General features: G+C 41.5%; 1 protein-coding gene across 2 annotated transcripts in view; it reads left to right on the forward strand.

The window, feature by feature from the left end:
• The first annotated feature begins 4,646 nt into the window (after positions 1-4,646).
• The window catches only part of LOC118842548 (syndecan binding protein), a 41,060-nt gene continuing 30,761 nt past the window's right edge, over positions 4,647-14,945 (forward strand). The window contains exon 1 of one of the 2 annotated variants that reach the window (XM_036750015.1): positions 4,647-4,805. The gene's annotated coding sequence lies outside the window, so the exon portion shown is untranslated. The remainder of the gene's footprint in view (positions 4,806-14,945) is intronic. The other variant, XM_036750012.1, reaches the window with a different exon arrangement.

The following is a 14,945-nucleotide window of genomic DNA, read 5'->3' on the forward strand; positions in this document are numbered from 1 at the left end:
TCCCACTTGTATGATCTCTTTGGGATACAGCCCTAGAAGTGGTATTGCTGGGTCAAAGGGTATGCACATTTTTATAGCCCTTTGGGCATAGGTCCAAATTGCTCTCCAGAATGGCTGGATCTGTTCACAACTCCAACAACAATGTAACAGTGTTGCTATTTTCCCATATCTTCTCCAGCACTTGTCATTTTCCTATTTTGTCATGTTAGCCAATCTGACAAGAGAGATGTGGTACCTAAGAGCTGTTTTGATTTGCATTTCTCTAATCAGTAGCGATTTAGAGCATTTTTTTCATATGACTATAGATATCTTTAATTTCTTCCTCTGAAAACTGCCTGTTCATATCCTTTGACTATTTATCAATTGGGGAATGACTTGTATTCTTATAAATTTGACTCAGTTCCCTGTATATTTTAGAGATGAGGCCTTTATCAGAGACACTCTGAGCAATGCAAGGTTCTAAGACAACTCCAAAAGACTCATGATGGAAAAAGCTATCCACATCCAGAGAAAGAACTATGGAGTCTGAATGCAGATTGAGGCAAACTATTTGCTCCCTCTCTCTCTCTCTTTTTTTTTTTTGGTTTTGTTTCTTCTTTCGCATGGCTCATTCCATTGCTTATAATTCTTCTTTACAACTTGACTATTGTGAAAATAAGTTTAATGTGAAGGTATATGTAGAACCTATATCGGATTACATGCTGTCTTGGGGGAGGGGGGAGGAGAGGAAGGGGGATAAAATTTGGAGCTCAAAAACTTGTGGAACTGAGTGTTGTAAACTAAAAGAAAACATAAATTTAAAAAAAGAAAAACGATTTTTTAAAAATGACTGATTATAGAAGGCTACACCTCAATTTTCCCAAGGCAACATTTTTGGGGGAAAATCTTGCCTATACTTTTACCAATAGAGTAATCCAAATGTGGTTTTTCACATACCCTTCCTTGATTTCACAAAATTATTTATCTCAGAATTTCTTTTTAAAAAATTGCTACTTGTCCATTTAGACTATCACTCAGTTTTTAAAAAAAATGCTTTGTATGCAACTTTTCAGTAAATTACTTATCATCTAAAGTGAGACAACTTATATATGCGGAAGTAAGTGTGTTGCATGCTAGTCAGCTGAGGAGTAGTGGTTTTGCTGTCCTACAAGGAATTGTTCATAACTGTGTACAAAATTGCACATAGAAAAAAAAATAATCTTTTTAAGACAGATTGTTATCATATGGAGAAAATGTGGTTGGTTTGTCATGTGGCTGGGATTAAAAGAAGTTAGGAGTTATACAGTCTTACAGATCAAATGACCTGCAAATAATTAACTTTTTAGTGGTTTATGGTAAAATGAAGACAGAAACCTATAGAATAACAGCTATAATTGTGTTATGGTATTAGTGTTTTGGGTACTTTGCAAATAAAAAATGAAAATCTTAATTCTCAAAACTGTGAATAAATGTGTAACACTGTGGAGCTTTTATAAAGAGGAATATTTACTTCACTAATATACATACTCCCTGCCTCCCTGCAACATGTGGGATGCATAATTCCTCCTCCCCCTCCATACTACCTCAGTCTCTGGGGAGGGGAAGGGGATTAGGTTTATAGTTTAGATTAGTTCCCCTAGATAAGAGTCTCAGGTCAGAGTCCAAACTCTTCCCTTGGGCTCCAGTCTCAGGTACCCTGGCTTTTCACGACTTCCCCCTGTTGGAGGGGCATGTGTGGTGTATGGTTGCACCATCCCACCTGCAATCCTGGCTCCAAGGTTGTTATGGCTTGAACTCCTGGTCCTATGGGAATCACTTCTAGCACCTGAAACTGGAGACAAGCAACACAGACCAGAAACAAACACCCCTAGATTCATGTCTTAGAGCCAGAGTAAAAAAGCAAGCATCCAGGCTGGGAGTAGCAGCTAGGAGCACAGACAAAAGATGGGGGAGGGAGAAAGAGAGAGACAGAGAGAGAGAGCACCAATCAGAGGAGGCTACCACACTCATGTAGCAGGGTACCCCATGAGCTCCATGTTGGACAAATGGGCATGTTCAAAGGCCCCTAAACATTACAAATGTTTGTGATAATTATTCGTGTAATAGGTATGAAGAGGGAAACCCTTCGATCTGTTAGACTAGGATACTGCCTGTGGAGCTAGGCAGGTGCTCTGTTTCTTTCCTGTGAGCCATGTGCTCTAGTCTATTTCTGAAGGACATAAGCATAATTGAGAAACTGTAGCAACACTTGATTCATCACCAGTGATGGTCAGGGTCAGGAGAAGCTGTACACTTGGTGGATTTTAAGAGGAGTCTTTTATGGGATATGGGAATCTTCTGGTGCTTGCTCTCCCTTAGATTGCCAGCAAGAAGAAGGTGAAGAAGGTATTTCTGTCTTCCTCCCAGCCCAATGGCAATGGTGGCTACAATCATATGGCAACAACAGCATGGTGTTTGCCTATGCGAGCCTGAGTCCTTAACTACCTTCCACTTTTTGTTTTCTCCCCTGAGCACAGAATACAATTCTGTGAACCTGAGAAATGTATATTTCTGGCCCTCATTATAAATTCATGAAGTAAAATGCTGAGAATTATTGGGTTGAGTGCTAGCTGACCACTGGGAGGTGATTACCATAGAATCACTATATCTCAGAAGAGAAGGACCACTACCAAGAGGTTACTACTATTGAAAGGTCTAAGAAAGCCCAAGCCATGCCTTGGGTGGCCAGGAGGTCTGTTGTAAGCTGCTTAGATGGCACGGGTCTGGGATGCAAATAGATGATGTGTTTCAGCAGTTTCACAAAGTTGTCTTTGCCTTTTGGAAGAGAGAGTAATGTAAGAGAAAGGTTATTGTTTTCTGTTTCTGTATTTGTAAATGTGTACTTGTGAGTCTTTTTGTGTTTTAAGCATTTTCAGTGGTGGTAGAAATAAAAAAGAATCTTCTCAGTGGGTTTGTACAAATTCACAAGATATGCAAAATTTATCTACTTCCTCTGGTCTGCTCCCTCAAATAGCATTCAGAAGCTGAGTTCAAGTACCAGACATTTTAAGGGTCCACACTAGTAACTTTATGCCTTGTGAGCCTCTCCTGATGTTTTCTTCTTAATAGCCAACTAGACGACAGAATTAGCAGATAATAAAAATATTACCCCAGATTGCACAGTTAAATACAGTGGCAACAAAACATGTCCTCCATAAGCCTGGGGCATACTCACCCACAAATATATACAACATCGATGCATAAACTTTACAAATAGAATGGAACACAAATAGGGAACCCAAGTGGCCAAGGCAAACAATACTTCTGGTGCTACAGTATCTTCTCAATATCTTCCAGTATTTCCGGTATCTTCTCAGAATTTCTTTGAGTTGTTCCTCAAGGAACATAGCATCACTTTTTGGATGAGTTGCTCTTCTGGGCCCCTTAAGTCTTTAAGTTTCCCAATCCTTTCCTGTACAAATGGACTCCTCAGAGTCTGAAGGGGGCACACCATTACAACCAGCAAATGGGACCATCCAGTGTCTGACAAGGCTGTATCCTTTCATTTCTTCAAAACCATCACTTCTTCCTTACTTTCTAAAATCTCTTCAAGTAGATGGGGAGCAGAAGGAGAAGTCAATTGACCAGGGGCTCCTCGGTCAACTCCTTTGCTACATTCATATTTTATTTATAATTATAATAGAATTATAGATAGAAATTTCATTGCTTAATATGTAGCTGTAATTTACATTTAGCAGTTGATTAATGATTAGTATTCAGACATGGAGGCACTTGCCCAGAGAATCCCCTTTTACAGATGGAGCTCTGAGGATCCAGGTGATAAGAAAGGTAAGTGGGGGAAGGGAGATGTGAAGATTCAATTCAATAAACATATATTAATTCAATCCAATTCAGTACACTTTTATTAAGCGTTTACTGTGTGCCAGGCACTGTGTTGAGTATGCAAAAGAGGCAAAAGACAGTCCTCACCCTCAAGAAGCTTATAGTTTAATGGGAGAGACAACATTCAAATAATTACACACAAAGTAAACTACATACAGGGTAAATAGGAAATAATTAAAAGGAGGAAAGCCTGGAATAATGAGGGGTTAAGGAATGCTTCCTGTTGAAAATGGGATTTTCGTTGTCATTTAAAGGAAGTCAGAGAGATCAGTAGTCAGAACAGAGAAGGAAGAACATTCCAATTTAAAAGAAGGAAAGTGCTGGAATTAAGGAGGAGTTAGGGAAGGCTTCCTGTACTACGTGGGAGTTTAGTCCGGACTCAAAGGAAGCCAGGGAGGTCAGTGGTCGGAGCGGAGGAGGGAAAGTACTGGGTATGAAACTCAATCAATCAATCAACATTTATTAAGCGCCTGTTATGTGCCGGGCACTGTGCTAAAGTAAGGATGGAGAAAGGTATGTGGGCATGACTACAGACAAAATTTGTGACCGGGAAAGCTGTGAGTCATTGCTCAGAGTAGGTTGCTGATGGTTTCCCCTGTCCTCTGGGGGCGGAAGGATGAGAGCCAGAGCTGTGAGCAGATGGAGCAACTGCCCTATCCCAAACCACATCCCCTTCCTCTTCTCTCAGCCTCTCTGGCTCAGCCCAGTCCCAAGGTTGTCTTGGCAACCCTAAGGGCGGGGTAAAGTGAGAGAGGAGAACGTCACCTGACCTGGATGTTGGAGAGACGTCTGCGCAGGCGGGGGGCGGGGCTTAGCGAGTGTGACGTAACTCTCCCGCTGACTGATCGCTTGATTCCCGGACTTCTCCCTTCCCAGAGGATCGGAAAACCGTTGCTGGGGCAGGCAGTCGAGGCCAGTTGGAGGAAACCGCCAGCGAGGCTCAGGTGAGCAGCAGCTTTGGGGGGCGGAATGGCAGTCCCCCCCAATCCCGGGCTAGGTGGGTTTAGCGGGGGAGAGCGAAAACCCGAAGGACGCGTCCCTTGGGGCTCGGTCCGTGAACCCCCGGGGTGGGGGTGGAGGCTGCGCTGGGGTTTCTTCCCCCAAGGAGCAGCCGACAGCTGGTCAGAATCGGCCCCCTCCCCGGGCTCAGGAGGCCCTGGGGGCTCGCGGTTTGGGGAGGGGGCTCGGAAAGCCCCAGCTCCCCTTTCTGGGCCAAGGTCGGGGTGGGGGAAGGGCGTGGGCTGCGCCCGGACGCTCGGACTGGACGGACCGCACTCTCGGGGCGGGGAGGGGCGCAGACCTCGGGGCGCCTCCTCCCAAACCCCCGTTATCTGCAGGAGGCTCGGCGGGAAGTTCACAAAGAAGGGGGGAAACACCCCAAAGAAAAGCGCTTGCGAGTTTCCGCGGCTCGGTTCTCCCCCTCCTGCTTTCGGGGGCGTCGCAGGCTTGGAGTGATTTGGGCGTCTCGGGGAGGGGGGGGGACTTATTTGTTTAGTGGGCGCAGCTTTGGCTCTGCAGCCTTCCTCCCCGGACGTGGAGATTACACAAGCACTGCAGAAACCTTTAATTCTGGAGAAGGTGGATCCAGTGGAAAACACTGTTGGGTGTGGGTGCAAAAAACGAAGGACCCTCGGAGATCTAGTGACCGAGAGCTGGAGTTTCAATCCCTTTCTAATAAAAAGGGAACGTGACTGCATTTTACTTGTATAAGTAAGCATTGTTTACACTGTTCAGTAGATAGCGAGGTGCCTAGGAGCTTAAGAAATGTTTATTGAATTGTATAGGGGACTCTTTCCACATGGAGTTTTCATTTAAACTTAAATAACAAAGTTTTGACAGGAATTTCCCAAGTTATTTCTAAAGTCTTTGTTTCCAGAGTATATTTTGTGCCAAATTCTAATGTGTATTAATTTTTGCTGCCAGCCTCAACTTGAGGGAAAAAAAAGTGACTTAAAGGGAAAAATTTTAAATGAATGACCACCCATGACAGTTATTAACACAATTTCTGAAGCATAGCGGGCACCTGATACAATGTTTGTTGATTTGACTTTTTATAGGTTGCAGTTCTGCCTCAAGTGTGTTTTATAAAGATCGGGTGGTATCTCCCTGTGAGCCCTACTCCCTGGTTTTTGTGTTTCCTTTTATACTATGTGCAGATGTTTCAACATTTCGGCTAGCAGCTGTTGTGGGGGTGAAAAACGAACACAAGCCCCACAAGAACCCTGCAAGCCCAGGTTCTTTTGATCTGCTTAACTAAGGAAAGCAACATTAAGGGGTTAATAAGCTTACTTTAATCCAGCATACAAATATCATTCACTTAGCTCAGGGGAAAAAGCCAACACCCTGAACTTGAGAGCAAATACAAGCAAATTACAACCATCAACAGACAAACCTTGTCTGATTCAAATCTCAATGCATAGTTACCAGGGTTTAACAAAGTCCAAACGTCTGGGTTTACAAGCTGGGGGGCTTTTAACTACAGCTGCCCAGTCTCCACATAAGCACACCACCAAGAGTGAGAGCCCTAAGCAAGTAGCTCTGTCCTCTCTTTTTATGCACTCTTTAGCAGTCATTAAACGGTCATCTGAGGGACCAGAACTTAAGCTCTTACTATTGGCTCTGGTCTTAGCAATTCCCCTTAGGACCCTGGGGGCTTCACTCCCGCATTGGCTTAACACCTAATAGCTAGGGGTTTGGGGCCTACTTGTAAGCGAAGATAAAACCAGACCTCCCTTCATTGGTCCCACCTTAGTTACCAATGCCGCAGATGATGTAAAGAAGATCTTAGTCTTGACTAGTCATTTCATTTTTTTCCAATCCTAGCTTGGGAATATAAATGTGAAAATGTAAAAATTGTAGCTTCATAGTTCATCGGTTTTCACCAACGAATTCTGATAGAGCTTGGCAGTTCTACAAGACATTTGAACTGAATACTATGAAGTAAGCAGTATAAAAAATTCATCAAACTTTTCAAAAAGATTATTCAGTAATCATAAAATTGTAAACTAAACTAAATGGTGGCAAAATTGATTTCTGATATTTTTTTTAAGATATTGCTAGGAAGGATAGGATACCATACTCCTGACCAAAATGGGAAGAATCTAATAATAGTAGACTGTTACTTGTACTTGGTTAACAAATTATCTCCTTAGAGTTGACTTATCCACTAGAATTTGACAAAATTAGGTAGGTGAAATCTATATCTTTATCCTGTGGCACTGTGTAACTATAAGAAAGTCATTTAACTTCTCTGGGCCTCAGTTTCCTTATCTGTAAAAATAATAGCTGCCATTTCTCTTGTGCTCTAGGGTTTGCAAAGCTCTTTACATTCTCACTAAAGTTTTAATGTTTTGTCCATCTTAAATGTTAACATTTATCCATGTAAGAAAAATGTAAATATCAATTGTGTGCTAGGTTGAAAAAGAAGACATGCTAAAAGGCAATACTATTGAGTCATGAAGGTATGAACTTACCTCTTGGAACAAGAGTCCAAAATGAATTATCAGAGATCTTGAGCTTGAACTTTAGAGGTCATCCTGATACAACCCCTTCCTTTTACAGATGAGACAGATACAGAGAGGGTAAGTCTTTTGACTTAGCCAAGATCACTAATAGGAATGCAGTTGAGGAAATGGAGGCCCCAAGAGATGAAGTGATTTGCTCTGATCACAGAGCTAATAAGTGTTAGAGGCAAGATTCGAACCTAGGCCTTCCTAACTCAAAGTCTAGCACTGTTTTTACTATACCGTTCTGTCTTTCCACAGTCTAATTCAAATACATGGAACATTTAACTTGTTGGTCTTTTAAAAATTTACCTTTGAGGAACATTAATTCAATTATATATGTATGTATATGATAGTTTTCTATTGCCCTTTAGGCAGCATTTATTTTTGCTGAGTAATAGACAAATGAATAGGAAAATGTTTTTTGAGTACAGTAGGAGAACCCTTAGCTTTGGGGTCAGAAGATGTGTCTCCAGATATTTGTCACCTAGTACTTGTGTGACTGGGGGCAAGCCAATTAACCTGCCTGTGCTTCACTTTCCCTCATTTGTAAAAGGAAAGGATTGAAGTAGATGATTTCTGAGGTTATTTCCAGCAATGTGATCCTGTTCTTTTTAGTCACTTGTTCCAAGAAGGAAAGTCATCATCCCCTCTTATCCTCCCCCTTAGTATCTTCCTTTAGAATATCTTTTGTTCCAAGTTCAGGCAAAGCTCTCATAATGATGTTTTTATTATGTGAACATATGGTAACATTTAAGATTTATTGGGTATTTCTGGAAATACTTTTTCTGATGGTCGACTTTAGTCAAATGGATCATTTGCTAGTTGTCAGGGGTAAACCAATTTAATTCTAGGTAAGTAGGGAGAGAAAATCCCAAGAAAGGAGTGGGTCTGTTATCTGTGCTAGGCACTTTTGGAAAGCTAAAATCTGGTTTAAGTGAGTGTCAGAGGAATCAAAACCTAGAACATAAATATTAAGAATAGCGGTGGGTCATTTAAATGCTAAAGGGAGGACATGTCACAAAAGGGAAACTATCTGAGAAAGATCTCTAGGATTGGTAGGTAGTGAGGTCCATTTAATCACTTTGAAAATGTTTTGAATTTTTAAAATTGATTCTTTTTGCTCATTTTACCACAGCTGCTTTCCATGAATTCCTCCATGTATAGCTCCCCACCCGATCATCACATAGAAACAGTCAAGTAAAACAAACCAATACAGTGTCTATGTTGCAGTACTCACCCTAGTCTGCTACTTCTTCACCAGGATGAGAGCATGCTTCATCATCAGTTCTTTGGAATTAAGATTAAACATTGGTTTTCATTTCATTTCAACATTATGTGCCTGTTACATGAAAGACACTCTTAGGTGATGGTAATATAGAAATAAATATGAGAAAGGTCCTTCATAATATAATTGCTGAGTAGGGAAGAGAAAAGTATGCAAAAAACATACAAGGGAGAACATGTAAAGGACAGGTTCAGGCAAAGTACAATGAAAAATTTATGTAAGTAGGGAGAAGGGGGGTGGGCACCAGAAAAAACTTTGTGGAGAAGACATCATCAAGTTGGACTTAGAAGGAAAGGGAAGAATTTTAATAGACAAATGGAGGGGAAAGTCCATTCAAGATAGGAAGAGGTATCATGATCAAATACTAGTAAAGATAGAGGATATAGTATTGTACCATTTGCCAAACCACACAGGATAAGAACAGACTGAGATATGAAATGAGCTGGAAAGGCAGGTTGGAACAAGAATCTGGAGGGCTTTGAATGCCAAAATCAATAGTTTATACTTTATATGGTCAATAGGGAGCCATTGAAGAGTTTTTAGGTTAAGGAGTCATGTGATCAGAGATGTTTTTAAGGAAGATTAGTTTGGCCATGTGAAGGAAGAAATGGAGAGAAGCTAGATTGGAAGTAGGAAGACTAGTTGAATACCCTTTTGCAACAGTGTAGGCCTAAGCTAGGGTGATTATGACAACACTGGAAAGAAGAGGTCCCACATGAGATAATGTACAGGTAACACAGAAAAGTGGAATTTCACTGAAAGCAGAAGGAAAAGATAAGGGAATTCATCTGGAAACAAATAACAGAAAGGGGAAAATAAGGACACAGAGCTTGTTTCCCAGCTTTGATTCTCAGGTGTTGTGACCTTTCTAGCTAACAGGAACAATGACCGGAAGCTCAAAATAAAGCTGGGGAAGTGCCCTCTTAGCATAGTAGAGGGAAGAAGTTTTGAGCCAGAGTTTCTTTCCCATTACAGTCTTTAGTCAGAGGGGAACAAGAAGTATGAGCCAGAAATTTTCTTGTCATACTTATATATTATATATCATTTTTATTTGTATTAGGATTGTTTGGGCTAACTGCTTTACCCTTAAGGGCAGATTCAATTCAATAAACATTTATTAAGTGCCTACTGTGTGCCAGGGGTGTGTGGGGTGTTAAACTGACACCTCTGTTGTGAGGGCTTGCTGAGTCCTTTTCAGGGCTGCTCATCCACCTTTGGTATTCCACTTCACCCAGCTCTCACCCGTGGGTCCAAGAAGCTGTAGAGTGTGCACATCAGCCACAGCCTGGTAAAAGGGTCTCAGCACACTGGCTTAACCAGGTGGAGAGTAACTGACAGGCCTCAGTGGGTTGTGGAAAAACCTAGCCCAAGCATGTGAAGACTTCCTCTGTGGAAGGGGCAGATGAGAACAACTTATTCCAAGGCCATGAAGGCAGCTGATGCAGGTGAAGTGGAGCCTTTAGAGCTTGGTCAAGGGCATCCACCGCATCCCCATTGCCAGTAGTCCTGACTTTTGTCTTGCCACTGGTCTTCAGTGACTGGAAGAGAGAGTGAATCTAATGACTTTGTATACCTCTACCTCACTTAAATCCAATTCATGGGCAAGTCCAGACATCACTCCAGGATGTCATTGGTCCTCTTTGAAGCATGAACAACAACAACATTAAAAACTATGCCAGGCACTGTGCTAAGCCCTGGGGATACAAAAAAGAAAAAGACAGTCCCTGCACTCAGGAATTTATAATCTTACAGTCTAATGGGGGAAGACTATAAAAGGAAGCTGAAAAGGGGGGAGGGGTGCCTGGCTGGGCACTTGTTGTTTTGTGGCGTCAACCAAGCAGAGACACTGATGGAAAATGAAGAGTTACTTGGATAGTTCAGAGACTCTGTATTGTATCTTATATTTAAATTTGAATCTGCAGCACTTAATGTAACCCTGGTCAAGTTACTTAACTTCTGAGTACCCTTAACTCTCTAAGATTAGTCGAAGCCCAGGTGCTCATTTGGGTTGATAGTGTAAATGTCTCACCCAGGCTGCTTATACCAACGAAATCAAGGTTTGGACAAAAAAAAAAAGACCTACATAGTAGACATGTAATAATTCTTCTTTGGTTGATTGAATGAATGGAAGGATTAGAGACAACCACATATTATAACACAAGCTTTCATTTATAATGCACTTGATAGTTTACAAATGCTTTCCTTACAAAAACCAGGTGTTGTAGGTAGTATAAGTAGAAATATCTTCATTTTACAAATAAGAAAACAGAGACCTAAAGATGTAAAGGGTGTGGCCAGTTTGGAATTAGCACCCCTTTGGACTAGTTTGCATGCTGCTTCTCGTCTGAGCTTCTGTATAAATCAGTGTCAGTAAACATTAAGTGCCTAGTGTGTGCTAAGTTCTGGGGATAGAGAGACAAATAGCAGTCCTTGTTCTCAGGGAGTTCACAGTCTAACGGGGGAGAGACAAGCAAACAACTATGTACCAATAAGCTATAGAGAGGATAAACAAAATAATTAAGAGAAGGAAGGCATTAGGATGGGGGGGGGGTTGGAAAATTTTGGCTTCCTGTAGGGATTTTAGTTGGGGCTTAAAGCCAGGGAAGCCAGTAGGTGGAGTTAAGGAGGGAGAGCTTTACTGGCATGGGAGACAGAAAAAAGGCCCAGAGCCAAGAGATTGAGTGCTTTGTTCTTTGAACAACAAGGAGTCCTGTTACTAGATTTGAGAAGTATGTGCCCAGGAGTAAGGTGTAAGAAGATTGGGAAGGTTAGACCACTATGTTATGAAGGGCTTTGAAAACCAAACAGGTTTTTGTATTTAATCCTAAGAGGCCAAAGGGAGCCACTGGAATTTTTTAAGGAGGGGGATGACATGGTCTGACCCATGCTTTAGGCAGATCACTTTAATGACTGGAGGATGGATTAAAATGGGGAGGGTCTTGAGGCAGGCAGAACAACCAGCTGGCTAATGCATTAGTCTCAGCATGAGGTGATGAGGGCCTGTACCAGAGAGGTGGCAGTGTCTGTGTGTATAAGAGAGATGTTGCAAAGGTGAAATCAGCCTACCTTGGCAACAGTTTGGATATGAGGAGTGAGAGAGAGTGAGGGATCCAGGGTGACTCCTACATTTGTGAGCTTGAGGGATGGAAAGATGGTGTGGTGTGGTAGTTTTTGTTAAGTCATTTTAGTCGTGTCTGACTCTGTGACCCCATTTGGGGTTTTCTTGGCAGAGAGACTGGAGTGTTTTGCTGTTTCCTTCTCCAGCTCATTTTGCAGATGAGGAAACTGAGGCAAACTGGGTTAAGTGACTTTGCACTAGTAAGTGTCTGAGGCCAGATTTGAACTTATGAACATGAGTCTTCCTGACTTCAGGCATGACACTGTGCTATTGGGAAGGTAGCAGTGGGGAGATTTTAGGACGAAAGATAATGAATTCCATTTGAACATGTTGAGTTGGGGCAGGTAGGTGGCGCAGTGAATAGAGCACCAGCCCTGGAATCAGGAGGACCTGAGTTCAAATTCGGCCTCAGACACCTGACACACTTACTAGCTGTGTGACCTTGGGCAAGTCACTTAACCCCAATTGCCCTGCCTTCTCCCCCACCCCCCAAAAGGAAAAAAAAATTAAAAAAAGAACGTCTCAACATGTTCTTTAAGCTTTCTATTGGATATCTAGAGATGATTGAAAGACAGTTGGAGATGTGAGATTGGAGGTCAACAGAGATATTAGGGCAGGATAGTTAGATTTGTCAGCTGGATGGCTTAGTAGATAAGAGCACTGGACCTGGAGTCAGGAAGACCTGAATTCAGATGTGGACTCAGACACTTAAATAGCTGTGTGGTCCTGGGCAAGTCACTTAGCCTTTGTTTGCTTTGATCCAGTGGAAAAGGAAATAGCAAACTGCTCCAGTAACTTTACCAAGAAAACTGCAAGGACAGTATGGATCATGAGAAGTGAGACAACACATAAAGGAATAGGTAGATTTGAGGAAGGTTATATAATTAACTCCATGTGAGCTGATGAGATCACCAAGTGAAGTAGTATGGAGGGAGAAGAGGACCCAGGGCAGTAGCCAAAATGGTCTGAAAGTCAGCAGTTGGTAGGTGTTTGTTAATTATAATCACTGCTCTAATTAGCTGGTCTGCATCGTAGCAGCTTTGGTTGCTGCCGTTTGGGCTGCTCTGAGCTTCAGTTGTCTTATCTGCAAAATGGCAATCACAATGGTACTTCACTGACAAAGTGTTCTTGCCTAAATTGATTCCTGATTTGTTCTAAGAGTTTAATTCTGTTTTGGACCCATTTGGAGTTTCGTGCAGTCTTTCAGTGATCTCTCAGAGTCCAGAAGATAGTCTTTTAATGAGTCATATTTAGTCAATCAACAAGAATTTATTAAGGAGTAATATTTAGTCAATCAACAAGACTTTATCAAATACCTCTTATGTGTCTGGCACTTACTCTGCTTTATGCTGGAAATAAGACAAAAATAAGTCTATTCCCAAGAGCCTTACATTTTAATGGGGAACAAAACATGCCTATGTAAGTATATACAAAGTAAATACAATGTAGTTAAGAGACAAAGCACTAGCAGTTGTGGATCAAGAAAGGTTTCTTGTAGGACATGGTGCTGGAGCTGAGACTTGGATATTCGTTTTCCTTTATCATATTTATTCGAGGTACTTTGGGGTTTTTAAATTTTTTGTGTTTTCTTTGGTTTATCTGCTTGCAGGCTAGGCTTTTGTGAAGGTTTTCTTGATCAAAATTTTCATCTTGGAGCTTTTTCCTAATATTCCCTGCCCCTTAATAAGGTTTGGGAGTGTTCCTTACCTTTGTCATCCACTGCTGCACAGTGAGTTGCTGGGTGCCTTTTGTCTCCTGGTGTTGGAGAATATGGTATGGCTAGCTGGGGGTTAGATCTCTGCCCTGAGTAACGTTCAGGGAGGAAGAACTAGACTTAGTCTAGGTTTCTACCTCATGTTGCCTCAGTCTTAATGCTTTGTTCTACTCTAGTCCCTGTGGCCTGGAGCATTGGGTAGAGCTTACCTTCCATGTCATACTCCTTTCTTTTTTCCTTGGCAGAAGCCATGTTTGCTGCTTCTTGCCTTTTTGGAGTGGGTGATGTGACAGGGTGTTTGAGCAAAACTTCATGATGCTTTCCTAGAACTGGAGCCTAAATAAATTCTCTGGTGTTATTAATTTATGAAATTTTTTTACCTTGGGTGGTGCTAGTAGTAGTAAATAAGAAAGGGGGTAGTCTTTTTGTGGATTCAGCTGTATGTATATCTGCCAGCATAAGGCCTTTGTGTGTGTCAGCTGCTGTAATTATTATCTTTGGGCTTTTTCTTTTTGGAAAAAGTTGAGTTAAGTGACTTGCCCAGGGTCACACAGTTTGAAACCAAATTTGAATTCAAGCCCTCCTGACTTCATGGTCAGTGTTCGATCTACTGCACCATGTAGCTGGCCCAATTATTCTCATCTTCATCATTTTTGATTGGGTTTGGATGGAAAGATGTCTTGCTAATCTTTTGTATTTATTCTGCCGATTCTCACAAGTGGATAAAATACTTCCTCTTTGAAATCGAATAAAAGTATTAGAATGTTTTCGATAAGACGTAGCATGTACCCTAGCTTATTTCTACGTGGTTTTGATTTCTTCCACAGGTCTTTTATGGAGTTCAAATAGAAACAGCCTTGGAACAAGTTGCTATTCTGCTTTCCTATTTAGTGTTCTACATAGTATTGGACAGATTGGCAAAAATAACTTTTTTCAGTTAAATATGGATTAAATAAATTTGGATGTACATGATCTCCTTTTATTTTATGTTCCTTAATATATTTTCAGGTAATTTGTATTTACATTGGCATTTGTGGCGTGTTTTTGAAACTATTTTGGATTAGAATGTTAGTGATGAAAGAAACCTTATAGACCATCTGTCTACTCCAGCCCCTTTATTTTGCAGATAAGGCAACTGGCCCAGATTGTGAGATTTACTTGCTTAAGGTCACAGAATATGTTGGTGAGCCACAGACTATGGACTATTCCCTTAATCTTTATGGGCCCTAGTCAGACAATCTCTATGGTTCCCTGTGCAAGTGGTAACAGTCTAATCATTCTGAATCCAAGACAGTATGACATAATTGCATGAGTTTGGGAGGGAGTGGAAAAGTTGATCCTGACCTTTGGTTTCATTGGTGTTAGAAACTCCCTCTAAGGGGGTGGAGCCAAGATGGTGGCTTGAGAAACTCCCTCTACCATGCAAGTTAACAACCATAATGCAATTTATACTATTAGAGA

The sequence above is a fragment of the Trichosurus vulpecula genome, chromosome 1 (assembly GCF_011100635.1).
Source record: "Trichosurus vulpecula isolate mTriVul1 chromosome 1, mTriVul1.pri, whole genome shotgun sequence".
Taxonomy (NCBI): Eukaryota; Metazoa; Chordata; class Mammalia; order Diprotodontia; family Phalangeridae; genus Trichosurus; species Trichosurus vulpecula.